Below are 14775 nucleotides of genomic sequence, written 5' to 3'. Positions count from 1 at the left end.
TGTTCCTAGTTTTTTTTTTTTTTTTTGTCAAGTGAATTGGACAACTCCCAATTCTAGGTATTACACTCATGTATTACACACTCACATAACACACTTACACACACTACATGAATATTACTAACATGGATTCTATATTCCTCACTGAAGATTCAAATCCGGGTGCAACTCCCAGCGAAGCAGGTGATGCTGCCATTGATCCAAGGCCTCGGCTGCCAATTGGTCCTAGTTTTAGTTATATTTTTCATTTCGGGCCAGCAATTTTAGTGGGCTTATTATGGTTACTTGAGTTAACAAGCCCCATATAGTGCAATTTAATTTGATCAAACACATGAAAGTGTTAATGTGATATTAATTGTTTGAATTATGAATTCTCTAAATGAAATTATCCCGTTTAAAACATTTAAATTATGATTTAAATCATAAATTATAATTATGATTTAAATTTTATTTTTATATAATATTATATTTTTTCTTCATTTTACTATTAATATGTTGATATTGCAAGTCTAAATTACAGTATTTTACTTAATCTTGACTGAAAAAGAAAATAGTTACGTGTTTCTATCATTTAATTTATTTAATACACAATGTACTAATACTAACGATATTTTTTAAAAAAATATATTGATAAAAATAGATATAATATAATTACAAATATAACATAAATAAATAAAATATATAAATAAATGTGAAACCAATATGTTTACCAATGTCTTTGTTAAATTTTATAAATTAGAGAATAAATTATGTATTCTGTTACTTGGTGATCACATAGATGAGCAAGTAATTGGATTGTAAATTGATCTCATAGTGTACAATAAAATTTTTTTCTCATTTTTGAATGAAAGCGAGAATTAAGGGAGTAAGTAGTAATATATAAAGAAAAAAAAATTTGCACCACAACACATAATTATAACCTAAAGAAATATTCATATTAAAATTTTACATACTGTAAATCATGAAGATCAATCACAATGTATTGGTCACTTCTCCCTATTTTTGACCATGATATGAGTTTTTTTTCTAGTCAAGAATCTAATAATATCTAATTGAACAAAAAATTGAATTAAAAGTACCAAATTAAGGACAAATGAGTGAATAATATAAGAAATTATAACTTCGAACGTGTATAAAATAAAAAAAATTTACTGATTTATTTTATATTAAACGATAAAACTAATAATAGTATATTAATAAAATGATATACCTTTAAAAAAAGTCACAATACAATTTCAAATATTTTCATAAATAAACTGTTAAAATTTTTGTTATCGATAAAATGATGTTATTATACAATTTTTTGGCAAAACTTAAAATCAAAAGGAAAATAATTTTGTGTGGGTTAATATAAATTAATTACGTACCAAATAAGTAGAATAGTTCATTTGTTTGTTTCAATATATCAGCACGAGCAAGCAAATTAAAATGATTATCCAGAATTTTACGATCATCGACCAAATATACTATACCTGACTCCATCTTAAAAGATATTTTGCACGTGTGTACCGTCAGAAGATATATTCCGCTTGATTTCTCAATCTCAAAATTTGAGAAGACATAAACTTTCCTTTCTACCAATTCATTCTCAAATATTTTTGTCAAATAATTCTTGATTGAACAATGAATTTTATCGTATTGCAAAACAAATTAAATATAAAAGCTATTAGCATTTACAAAGCTATTACAAAAAATTGTCTTTGATTTGATTGAACAATAAATTTTATCGTATTGCAAAATAAATTAAATATAAAAGCTATTAGCATTTACAAAGCTATTAAAAAGAATTGTCTTTGACTTGTGAAATGGTATACTTATAAAATTAACTTAAAATATGAACTACAAATATTTATAAGAATTTAATTTTGATGCACTGACAGTGTAAAGTAGTTTTACACGTGTATCCAATTACGTAATGACACATCAATAAAAATAAATACATTTCACATTGACCGTGTGAATGGTCATCCAAAAGAACGGATGTGATTGCACGACTATGTAAAACGCTTTACACTGTCAGTGCATCAAAATTAAACTCTATTTATAAATTGAACTTAGCATTACTTGAAAAAATTTAGTAAATGAATCAATTAATCTTATCATCTATCAGAACTATTTCTATGTAAACCGTCTTACTCTTGTCAAACTTGAATGGAATTTTTTATAGCCTTATAATTCTTGTCTTTATTTTTCATACTTTCTCTTTGTATAATCTACTATAGGTGATACTATTAATAGGATCGTAGTCAATAGTCATTAGGTATGAAAAAAATAGAATAAAGACTATGTGAAAATTATAAATTTAGTTTTAGAATAAATTAGTTGAATTATATATATATATTTTGTTTGGTAGGTCGGGTACCGGACGGATCGGATAAGTATCCTAGTCAACGAAGGGGAAGTCGTCTGGTCGTACGTCTCCGGGTTGGGGGTAGGCGAGGTCCCGAGCTCTTCAGATGTGAAAGGGGGGTGTCACCTGCAAAGACACTCCGACGCTCTAGTCAGTCAAGTGTGCAGGCGAAAAAAGGGGGAGATTGGTATGTGACGTACCTTGGGGGAAGGGTAGATCCTTCCCCATTTATACCGTGTCAGAGGTAGGCCCTGCAGGGACAAGCCCACCTTCTTCGAGGCCTCCCTTGCACAGCTGTGGCGAAGCTGTCAAGGACGCGTGTCCGGGTCGGAGTCTGAGCGTCTCGCCCCCAACCGTTCGGGTCGGGTGTTGCTCGGGTCGGGCCGGCCCGTAAACTACTCGGGCCAGGCCGTAACAGTGCCCCCAACGTGCCAGCAACGATCGAGAGGATAGTTGGTGGCGCGTCATCTCCTTTCTCGCGTGGTGTCGTCAGGCCGGCCATCCGTGGGGTAGACGTGCCTCTTGTGCGCGTGTCTGTTTGTTGTTGGAGCGACCTCGTTCTTCGCGCAGGGCATTTAATGCTCATAATGGGCTGGAAAACCCCGTATGCAAAGACTATTTTGCCCCCAGGTCTTTCGCGCTTCCTGGGTGGCAGTTTTAAACAGTTTTGCTTTGATCTTTTTCCTTTACACTCTTGCTCCTACTATCTCATTCTTCTTCACCTAGAAAATCCCAGAGCATCCCAGAGCTTCATCCTAGCATCTCTGTGCATCTTTCCTTCTTCCTTCTCAGTTTTCGCAACTGATTCAGGTAATCTTTGATCCTCTCTCTTTTCTGCTTCACTGTTGTACGTTTGTTGTTTGTATCTGCTTTGTGTTCTTGCTGTCTTGTTTGATTTTTGTTGGTGGATGACTTTTTAGTGCCAAGTAGATGTGTTAGGGGAGGGGTACCATTCCAGGTTAGGCTTTTAGGTAGCTTGCATGATAGATAACTTTAGCCATGCCTGATCTTAACTATTGAATAGGATGGACATAGTTTTTGGGTTTTTCCTGGGCACCCAACTTCATAGACTAACGGAGTGGTACCCCCACTGTAGGTATGCCTCGCGTCGTTTCCCAGGCTTCCCCTTCCGCCGCGAGCTACGACCCTTACGCCTGGGTGACCTCCGATGTGAAGGACTCGCCGAATAGGATGGATCTGGAGGAGTTGACGGAATTTTGTCAAGCCGAGTATCTCTGTGGGGGGACAGACGAGGAGGCCAATTACGAGGTCTTCAATCCTGCCCCAATGAGCGGCTGTATGAGATTAATTTTCATTCCCCCCCGGGTTCCCGACTGGATATGGTTTTACAAAGCCATGTTCACCCAGGTGGGCGTTCGCATACCGTTTTCCGACTTCCAGATGTCGCTTCTTAATCGGATATCCGTGTCCCCGTCGCAGCTTCATCCAAACAGCTGGGCTTCTATCCACTGTTTCGAGATGATTTGTGAATATCTCGAGCTGCCGGCATCGGTGGATGTCTTTCTCTTCTTCTTCAGCGTTACTAACCCTTCCAAACAAGGGAAAGCGAGGAAAGGGTTCCTGTCTTTCCGATCTGCCCAAGGTTAGAAGATATTTGGCTTGTTCGAGGACTCCTATCATGGGTTCAAGGACAAATATTTCAAAGTTCGCCCTGTCAAAGGTCGCCGTCCCTTTTGGTTGTCGCTAGAGGGAGAACGCCTCATCCCGACATATTGGAGTTTCGGGGCGGGGTCCAACTCCTTCATAAAAGTGACCTACAAGGGAATATCCCCTGTAAATAAGAGGATTGTCGACGTGTTGTTTGCGCTTTTTGGAAAGAACCCCGTGAACCCCCACCTCCTTATAGGTGAACGGGAGGCCGCCAGGAGTTATATTTGTGAGCCGTTTTGTCTTATACTTTTGTGTTGTTTATCATTGTTTGTTATTCCCGACTTCACAACTGACGTATTTGTTTGTTTGCTGTAGTGGAGATGTCTGCCTCGGTAACTGGGCTTGAAGGTTTGGTCAAGACCTTTTTAGAGGATAGCGACGAGGAGAAGACGGACGAGAAGGTCGACGGGAAGTCGGAAGGCCCTGCCGAGGAGAAGGGGGGCCAAGCTGTGCCCTCTCCTTAAGACACCGCGATGTCCGACAAGAATTCCACTGGGACGCAGGCTTCTCCTATTCTCAAGGAGGCGGCTGGTATTGGGCAGTCGTCCTCCACCCAGCGGGAGTATGATGATTTCAAGCTTGTCCCTACTCCCAAGAGGCAGAGGGCCTCCTCTAGCCCGGAAGGAACTCTCACCATGATGGAGAGGAACTTCGATGCCGGTACCTTTATAGACAATCAGCTGATCCCTGGTACGGAGGACAACTTTCTCGGTACCGAGCTCGCGACCCAGGCGAGATGGATGTATCGCACTCTTCTTCGTGGAGCTGTGATAGCTCGGAAGGCCGAGTTCGAGTTGTCGGGCATGTAGGCATTGCGAAGGAAACTTGAAACCGCTGCCAAAGCCAACAACGAACTCAAGGCCCAGGTTGAGAAGCTTCAGGAACAGCTGTTCGAGGTGGAGAAAGGGCGCAAGGGTGCCGAGGAGAGGGCTGCGTCCTTTGAGGAAAAGATGAAGGCCTCCGATGCCATCGTTTCCTATTTGACCGAGCGGAGATGAATCTGGAGAGCCAGCTCAATGCCGCGCAAGGTTGTGTGGTTGCTGTGGAAAAGGAGCGCGACCAGGCCGTTTCGTCGGCTAAGGCTGCCCAGGCCGAACTTGAAGAGCTTAAGAAGAAGCACAAGGCGACTAAAGTGCAAGGAAAGAACGTGATCTTTATAACTGAGGAGGCTCTCAAGGCTCAAGTGAAGATCGTGGTTCCAGACTTCGACACGTCGGCTATTGGGGTCTTCAAAACAATTCAGGACGGCAAGATTGTTGATATGCCCCGAAAGTGAACTCTTGTAACTTTTGCTTTTGTTTGGCCTTGTAAGATACTTTTGTTGCAACTGTTAAGACCTTTGCTACGTTTTAATGGTCGCCTGGTCGGCTTTAAAGTATTGCCTTTATCTTGTTTGTTTAGTATTGTGTTTTTTGTTACCGTTGTTCCGGTGTGGACTTATTACTTGTGTCCGTTTTGCCGTTTACGTTGGTAGCATGGTTGAAACCGCCTTGGTCACGTTATCGCGGCCGTTAGCTATGGCTATGATCCGACTGGCTCCCGAGGTGATCAGTCCCGGGTTGCCGTTAAAGAACGCGATTGTGTGGGGTACGTGTTGGAGAATAGTAGATGGAAGAATTTAGACAAGTAAAAATTAGTCGTTAGCTAAACGAATTCATGAACACGATAGGAATTTGATAAAAGTAAACCATTGGGAAATAACATTTGGTAAAAGTAAACATCTATCTAGCTCGTCAGGCCGCTTGGCCGGTGCGCCCAAGCTATGAATAGAACCTCCTCAGGTTACCTGCATTCCATGTTCTCGGGATTTCTTTGCTGTCGAGCCTTTCCAGCTTGTAGGCGCCTTTGCCAAGCACTTCTTTAATTCTGTAGGGGCATTCCCAGTTTGCTGCCAGCTTTCCTTCTCCCGGGGTCGGTTGCCCGACGTCGTTGCGCCGCAGGACAAGGTCCCTTTCCTCAAATTCCCTCCTGAGGACCTTGGTGTTGTAGCGTAGGGCTATTCTTTGTTTCAGCGCTACCTCTGATAAGTGGGCCATCTCTCTGACCTCGTCTACCAGGTCTTTGTCTACTGCTTTTTCTACTCCTGCGAGAAGTAACCGCGGGCTCGGCTCACCGATTTCTACGGGTATCACCGCATCGACTCTATATGTTAGGCGAAAGGGGGTTTCTCCTGTGGAACTTTGTTCGGTTGTTCTATAGGATCAGAGGACCGAGGCGAGCTTGTCGTCCCATGCACCTTTTTTGCTATCTAGACGCTTCTTGAGACCTAATAAGATAACCTTATTTGCGGACTCCACTTGTCCATTTGTCTGGGGATGCTCAACCGAGGAGAACTTCTGCTTTATCCCCAAGCCGGTGAGAAATTCTGCAAACTTCTTGTCAGTGAACTGTGTCCCATTATCTGATATGACAATCTCCAGGATGCCGAATCGGGTTATCACCTGCCTCCACAGGAACTTTCTACAATTGGATGAGGATATGCTGGCCAGTGGTTCAGCCTCTATCCATTTGGTGTAGTAGTCGATGGCAACTATGAGATACTTGACTTGTCCTGGGCCGACCGGAAAGGGTCCTAAGAGGTCGATTCCCCATTGTGCGAAAGGTCGGGTAGACGTCAGCAGGCTCAGCTTGGAAGTTGGAGCTTTGTGGAAGTTGGCGTTCTGTTGACACTTCGCACATTTTTTTATGAATTCTCTGGAGTCATTCATCATTGTTGGCCAGTAGTATCCAGCTCGGATAAGCTTCCTTGCTAGGGCTTTGCCCCCGATGTGATGGCCGCAGCACCCCTCATGGACTTCTCTAAGTACGTAGTCCGTCTGGTCGGGGTGTAAGCATTTCAGCAAAAATTGGCTGAGTCCCTTTTTGAATAGCTGGTCTTGTATGACCGTGTATTTGACGGCTTCTCTTCTTAACGCTTTGGCTTCCTTCTCATCCTCAGGAAGTTTGCCGCTTTCCAGGAAGTCAGTGATGGGGTCCATCCAAGAAGGGCTTATTTTGGTCAGGTGGAGGGCAACTGCCGGCTCTTTCGTGATGCCTTGGATGAGGGAGCAGTTGCCGATTCTAGGTTTTGTGCTCGCCAGCTTGGATAGGAGGTCTGCCCGTGTGTTCCTCTCCCTTGGAACGTGTTGGATCGTGATCTCTTCAAATTGTTTGCTCAGCTCTTTGACCCTCTTTAAGTATTTCTGTAGCAGTGAGTCTCTGGCTTGGTAGCTTCCATTCACTTGCGAAGTGACGACTTGCGAGTCACTGCATACTTCCAGCCTCGTGGCCCCAACTTCCTGAGCTAGAACCAAACCCCCAGGAGGGCTTCGTATTCTGCTTGGTTGTTCGATACGGAAAACTCGAACTTGACCGACTGTTCGTAGATGACTCCGGCCGGGCTTTCTAAGATAATCCCGGTGCCCCCAGACGTCTGGTTGGAGGCTCCGTCTACATGGAGCTTCCACCGTATGTTCGTGACTTCGGTTGGATTCCCGATTACCTCCACCAGCAAGTCTACCATTGCTTGCGCCTTGATTGCATGTCGAGGTTTGTAGTTCAAGTCAGATTGGGACAATTCGATGGCCCAGGTCATCATCCTTTCTGCTAGATCAGGTTTTTGGAGCACCTGACGAATCCCCTGATCTGTTCTCACGACCACCTGGTGACTCTGGAAGTACTATCGCAATTGGCGGAAGGAGACCAGAAGTGCCAGTGCCAGCTTCTCCAGCTTGCTGTATCTGAGTTCTGCCCCTTGCAGTGCTCTACTCACAAAGTAGATCGGTTGCTGGGCCTTCCCTTCTTCCCGCACCAACACCGCTGCGAGCGCCCCCTCTGTGGTGGCTAGGTACAGATAGAGTGGCTCTTTGGCTTTCGGCTTCCCAAGCACTGGGGGTGCTGCTAGAATCTCTTTGAAGTGGTTGAAAGCTTCTTCGCACGCAGGGGTCCACTCAAATGCTATTCCCTTCTTCATCAAAGCGAAAAAGGGTAGGGCCTTTGCTGCCGATGCACCGAGGAAACGGGACAACGCTGTGAGCCTTCCCGTCAGCCGCTGAACGTCTTTGATGCAGCCCGGACTTCTCATCTGGAGTATTGCTTGGCACTTTTTAGGGTTGGCCTCCACTCCCCTCTGGGTTATCATGAATCCCAGGAACTTTCCGGCCTCCATGGCAAAGGCGCACTTAAGCGGGTTGAGCCTCATGCCGTGTTGTCGAAGGGATGCGAACACGTTCTCCAGGTCGCTTATGAGATCGTCAGGGCGGGTGGTTTTTGTGAGGATATCATCCACGTAAACTTCCACCGTCTTGCCGATGAGTTGCTGAATATTTTGTTCATCAGTCTCTAGTACGTTGCCCCCGCGTTCTTTAGGCCAAACGGCATCACTCTGTAGCAGTAGGTCCCCCCTGGCGTTATGAACGCCGTTTTATCCTCGTCTGGCCAGTGCATCGGTATCTGATTGTAGCCGGAGTAGGCATCCATGAAACTCAGATACCGGTATCCCGCAGCCGCGTCGACGAGTGCGTCAATGTTGGGAAGGGGGTAGCAGTCTTTAGGGCATGCTTTATTGAGATCGGAGTAGTCCACACACATTCTCTATTTCCCATTATGCTTTTTTACCAGGACCACGTTTGATAGCCAGGTCGAATAGTCCAGCTCCCGGATGAACCCCGCTTCGAGGAGGCCGGCCGTCTGTCTGGCCACTTCCTCTGCTCTTTCCTGAGACATTTTTCTCCTCCTTTGGGCCACTGATTTGGCTTCCGGTCAGATGGCTAGGTGGTGCGACATGAGACCGGAGTCTATGCCTGGCATGTCGGCAGGTGTCCAGGCAAACAAATCGCCATTGGCTCTGATAATTTCCATCAAAGGTTCTTTTAACTCATGGGGGAGGTTCCTATTCAAGAACGTGAATTTTTCCTCTGAGTTCCCGACCCTAAACTTCTCCAGGTCCCCTTCGGGTTCGGGTCTTGGTTTGTCATCGACTCTGGCATCCAAGTCAGCGAGAAATATTCCCGATGCCTCTTTAGACTTTTTTCTTAACGAGAGACTGGCGTTGTCGCAAGCGACTTCCGTTTTCAGGTCTCCTCTCACAGATCCTACTGACCCTTCTTCAGTTATGAACTTCATTACTAACATCCTCGTGATGATGACTCCTCCTAGGTCGTTGATTGTCTTTCTCCCCAGGATGATGTTGTAGGCGGTGGAGTCCCGTAGGATCACAAATTCGGCCATTACCGTTCTTCTCCCCTGTCCTTGTCCCAGTGAGATCGGCAGGGTGATTATGCCATCTGGCTTGATGAAATGGTCGCCAAGCCCTACGACACCGTGCTGGTGCATCTGTAGGTCGGCATCCCTTAGGCCCAAAGCATCGAACACATTGCGGAACATGATGTTCGAGTCTGCCCCCGTATCTACAAGGATTCGTTTGACGAGACCGGTTCCTACTCTGGCCGTTATGACCATGGGAGGACTCTCTCCGATCTCGTCGAATCACTGATCCTCCGGGCCGAACGAAATGGGTGGGAGCTTCCTAGTGCTTCGCGTAGAGGATGAGGAGACCGCCAGGACTTTGGCGTCTTTCCTGTGTGCCGACCTTGACCTAGGTGCTGCATTCCTAGCTGTTACCACGTTCACTATAGTGAGGCCCCGGTCGTCGTCCTCCGGTTCTTGGCGTCGCTTCGGTGCTCGAGTCCTATCCTCACTGTCGTGGTCGCGATTCCGTCGCCTCGGCTCCCTAATGAGGTGGGAAAATTCGGCTAGCTTTCCATCCCTAATGGCCTGCTCCAGTGCGTCCTTTAGATCGAAGCAGTCTTGGGTTTTATGCCCATAGCCCTTGTGATAATCACAGTAGAGGCTTCGATTTCCCCCTGTTCGTTCCTTCAGTGGTCGGGGCTTCGACAAGATCCCCTTTTCGGCAATTTGTTGATAAACTTCCATGATCGGCGCGGTGAGGGGAGTGTAGTTGGTGAACTTCCCGACACGAGGAAATGGTCTGGGAGCCTTGCTCGGGCCGCCGTCTCTGGCGTGTTCCTTTTGTCCTTCTTTGTTTCTGCGGTGCCGGTCTTGGTTGTGAGAGGGCTGCCGTTTGTTGGCGGCCACGACTCGGCTCACTTCTTCGTCGTTGATGTATTCCTTGGCCACACATTTGATTTCCTGCATACTCCACACTGGTTTCATGGTGAGGTGCTTTCTGAAGTCCTCGTTCAGGAGTCCGTTCGTCAGGCACAAACTTGCGACTGAGTCCGTCAGCCCGTCGATTTCCAGGCACTCATCGTTGAATCTGTCTAGGTATTTCCTGGTCGACTCGTCAGGTCGCTAGGTCACCCCGAGCAGGTTGATTGGGTGCTTCGCCTTTGCAATTCTGGTCGTGAATTGGGCTAAGAAGGCATGGCTGATGTCTGCGAAGCCGGTCACCGAGCCCTGCGGGAGGTTATTGAACCACCGTATTGCAGGCCCCGCCAGGGTGACCGGGAAGGCGCGGCACCTTACCTCGTCTCCCACTCCCTCAAGGTTCATTCTGGCCTCAAAGGCCGTGAGATGTTCCAGCGGGTCTTGCGTTTCGTCGTACCTCATGTCCGTTGGCTTGTCAAAGTGTTTTGGCAGTCGGACCTCGAGTATGGAACGATGAAATGGGGTCGCCCCCATTATCACGGGTCCCCGTGTTCTCGTCGTTCTTCCTTCGTCGTCCTCCCGACGAGCATCTTCGGTTCCTCGACCTGTAGTGCGCCACCTTTCTTGTCTGGCATAAATGACGGGGTCGTGGCATCTTCTCGCGCGTCCTCTTTTTCCAGCACTCTCAGATTCAGCCTGGGGGATGGGCGTGCGTCTGGAGTGGCTCCTAGAGTGAGAGCGGGAGTGGCTTTGTTCTGGGGTGTGCTGGTCGTGTTCTCTGTCTGCCAGCCGGCATTCCAAGTCTTGCATCCTGTGGCGCAGTTCTTGCATTATTCTGGCGTGGTTGTCGCCAGTTCCCCCGAAGGGGCGTCCCTCGCGAGATTGTGTTGGGTGTCTTGGAGGGGATCTTGTGCGCTGCTGGGAGGTAGTCGCGGCAGCGTCCTCTCCGGGCTCGGCCTCGCGGCCTGTTCCACTTTGGACCAGTACGAAGTCCATGGACCTCCCCATAGACGGCGCCAATGTTCGGTAGGTCGGGTACCGGACGGATCGGATAAGTATCCTAGTCAACGAAGGGGAAGTCGTCTGGTTGTACGTTTCCGGGTTGGGGGTAGACGAGGTCCCGAGCTCTTCATATGTGAAAGGGGGTGTCACCTGCAAAGACACTCCGACGCTCTAGTCAGTCAAGTGTGCAGGCGAAAAAAGGGGAAGATTGGTATGTGACGTACCTTGGGGGAAGGGTAGATCCTTCCCATTTATACCGTGTCAGAGGTGGGCCCTGCAGGGATAGGCCCACCTTCTTCGAGGCCTCCCTTGCACAGTTGTGGCGAAGCTGTCAGGGATGCATGTCAGGGACGCGTGTTCGGGTCGGAGTCTGAGCATCTCGCCCTCGACTGTTCGGGTCGGGTATTGCTCGGGTCGGGCCGGCCCGTAAACTGCTCGGACCAGGCCGTAATAGATATTGTCCAAAATTAAATTGAAATTATGTTCAAAGTCTTAATACCATGATTGAGGTATAATTAATACCTAAAATTTTAATAAGTAAATACCTAAAATAAGTTAATTAAATAACAACAATTAATACCTAAATTATTGAAAAGAAATTTTTAATAAATGTGAGGAATAAAAATAAAAAAATTAATAAATAATATTAGTGTTTAAATGAAAGAGTTGATAAAGAATAATAATTATAAGTAAAAATAGTATTTTTATTTTGGAAAAAAAATACATGAGAAATTGTTTAATAATCCGTGCCATGTACATGATAATAAATTGTTCAATAATTCGTACTATGCACTATTTTTTTGTTATGATTATTTTTATATATATATATGATTATTTTTTATTCTACAATCGAGTAATAATTTTTTATTTTTTATATCCATGTATATTCTCCAATCTCTTTTCATATGTATGATTAACAATTTTTTTTAAATGGTGATATTTTAATTTTTTTTCTTTCACGTATTTTTATATATTAGAAAGAAAGCAAAACTACGTATTATGACTCTTTTTCCTTTTTTACGCCTTAATCTTAATTAATCAATCTTGTGTCCAAAACAGATGTTAGTTAATCTTAATTAAACTTTTAATCATTCTAATTTATTGATGAATTATATTTCTCTTAATAATTGCATTACTAATCTGAAATACAAAAAAAAGGTGATACATATATCAAAAAAGAAAACAAACTTAAAAAAATCATATTAAAAAGTTTAAAAATAACGTATCCATAAAGAATAGTCATAATCAGGGGCGGAGCTTAGTTAAGATAAGGAGGGCCATGGCCCCTAAACTTTTGGAAAAAAATTAGTAATTCTTCTTCAAAAAATAAAAAAATTAGTTCAATTGGCTTAAATACTTTGCTATGACTTAAAATAGCAAAGTTCAATTTTCATCTTTTACTTTTATTGTACAGTAATTTTTAATTTTAAATATTCAAAACATGTTGGATTTGGACTTAACTGAGTGTATTCACATTTCGCAGCTATCTATTCAATAAGCAACACTTTCTCTACCTTTGAGTTCAAATATAAAAAGTTAGGTATTTTTTATTTATGTAATTTAGTATTATTTTACATTTTACATTTTACATTTTATATTTTATATTTTACTGTTTATTTAATTTAATTTTTTATATGATAAAAAATATTAGAATATTCAATAAGTATTGATATTATTGTATTTATATAAATTGATAAAAAAATTCAATAAATATTATAAATTTTAATATTTGTCATTCTAACTTCTTTTTTACATATTTTACAGGATATATATTCAAATTTTTATATAAAATAATCATGAAAAATCAAAGAATTGATGCATTTTTTAAGAGGAAGGCTAATATTCAAGAAGGAGAACATATAACTTTTACAATATCAACGCATATAGATAGTTCTTCTACTTTAATGAATCATGAAAAAAGTGAGATACAACCTCTAAACGTTCAAAAAGTTGCATCTGATGAGTTTGATCTTAATTTTTTGGAACGAGACCCTGGAAAACGGCTTTAAATTTGGCAATATCACCCAAATTAGAGAGATGAGGTTAGACGAGATTATTTTAAATGAGGTCCATATCAAAAACATCTTGACAATTATCTTCTATCTGGCTCCCCCAAAATTTTGTTTCAAGCTCCGCCACTGGTCATAATATATAAATTGGGACAACAATTTAAATTTCTCTAAAACTAATTTAATCAACTACCAATATTAGAACTAAATTATTTAAATAATATTTAATCTATTCTAATCCTTAGATACGTATAGATTAGAGTAATTCTCGTAACAACCAACCGAAATAACATCATAAGATCGAATACTTAGAATCGGTACAAATTCAGACTATCTTCTTATTAAAATTGTCAAATTAAATTGACTTTTATTCTCTTCAATGGCATTGCATTAATGCACCAAAAGACCGGTAGTTTTTGAAAAAATACAATATGTTATAAAATTATTTTTAATACAAAAAGCTTAAGAAAAAAAATTTTAAATATAGTACCAATCTTTGAATTGCATCTTCAAGGTGGCACAAATTTTTCAAAATTGAACCTAAATTGAAGAAATTCGATCTCATTACATGCTCCACTTCGAATATTTTTGGATAAACATAGAAAACGTAGAGGGAATGTGACATGAACTTGACCTACAAAACTCCTTAGAAACAATTGTTCAATCAAAAAAGAATAACAAATTAGAAAAAAATGCTTTGATTCTTAGATTTTTAGACTCACTAACCACAAAGAAACACTGTATATAGCTTTTAGTAGTACAAAATAATTATAGAAATTAATTATTACAATATTATTTTACCACTATGAACGTTAGTATCATATTTATAGCAATTAGAATTATAAATTTATGTTTAACTTTTTATATAAATAGTATTTTCTAAAAATAAAGATATGTTCCTAAATTAGTATAACTATGTATTATTCATTAAATATTAATTATAATATTTTTATAATAAATATATTTTTTTATAAAATAATTTAGAATAGAAAATAAGAAAGTACATTTTGAAAAGAAAATAGAGTCATGAGAGATCGATACGTCACCTTTATTAGTTGAAAAAAAATTCAATTTTAATATATTAAGTAGATTACAAAATATTAGTTCTCAATCCTCATGGAAGTTTACCATCTGAACCTAAACGAATTGCAGATACCTAATGTAAAAATTTTCTTTATATGTGATACACCAACCTTTTTTTTTCCTTGGTCAATCACCAACTTCTTTTTTTTTTTTGACAAGTGTGCTGCACCAACCGCTTCAACATCTACATCACCTACCGTAAGAGAAAAATGCAACTACTGACCCAAAATATTTGGAATAAGTAGTAAAATTATTAGGGGTGGCAAAACGGGTCGAGCCCGTCGGGCCGATTCGCTAAACCCGTTAAAAAAGGCGGGTCGGGTTAGGATTTGGAATCCGCCAAATTACAAAAACTCGCCAAACCCGCACCGCCAAATTGGCGGGTTTTGGCGGGGCGGGACGGGCCGGTCCGCCGGGCCGAAGATTTTTATTTTTCTTTTTTTTTAATTAAATAAAAGAGTGATTACTGTTATAAAATTAATAATTATAGAATTTTTAAACACTTTTTTTTTTTATTTTTTGTTTTTGTTCTTCTTTTAGTTATTAACTTTATTTATTTTATTTTACAATTTCGTA

General features: G+C 42.0%; 1 long non-coding RNA gene across 1 annotated transcript; it reads left to right on the top strand.

The window, feature by feature from the left end:
- On the top strand, positions 13 to 14293 carry LOC110262777. The gene is made up of 2 exons (XR_002347766.1): positions 13 to 354; positions 14203 to 14293. It is a non-coding gene; the product is annotated as an uncharacterized LOC110262777 (long non-coding RNA).

This window comes from Arachis ipaensis, chromosome B05, assembly GCF_000816755.2.
Source record: "Arachis ipaensis cultivar K30076 chromosome B05, Araip1.1, whole genome shotgun sequence".
Taxonomy (NCBI): Eukaryota; Viridiplantae; Streptophyta; class Magnoliopsida; order Fabales; family Fabaceae; genus Arachis; species Arachis ipaensis.
This window is presented reverse-complemented; position numbering and strand designations above follow the sequence as displayed.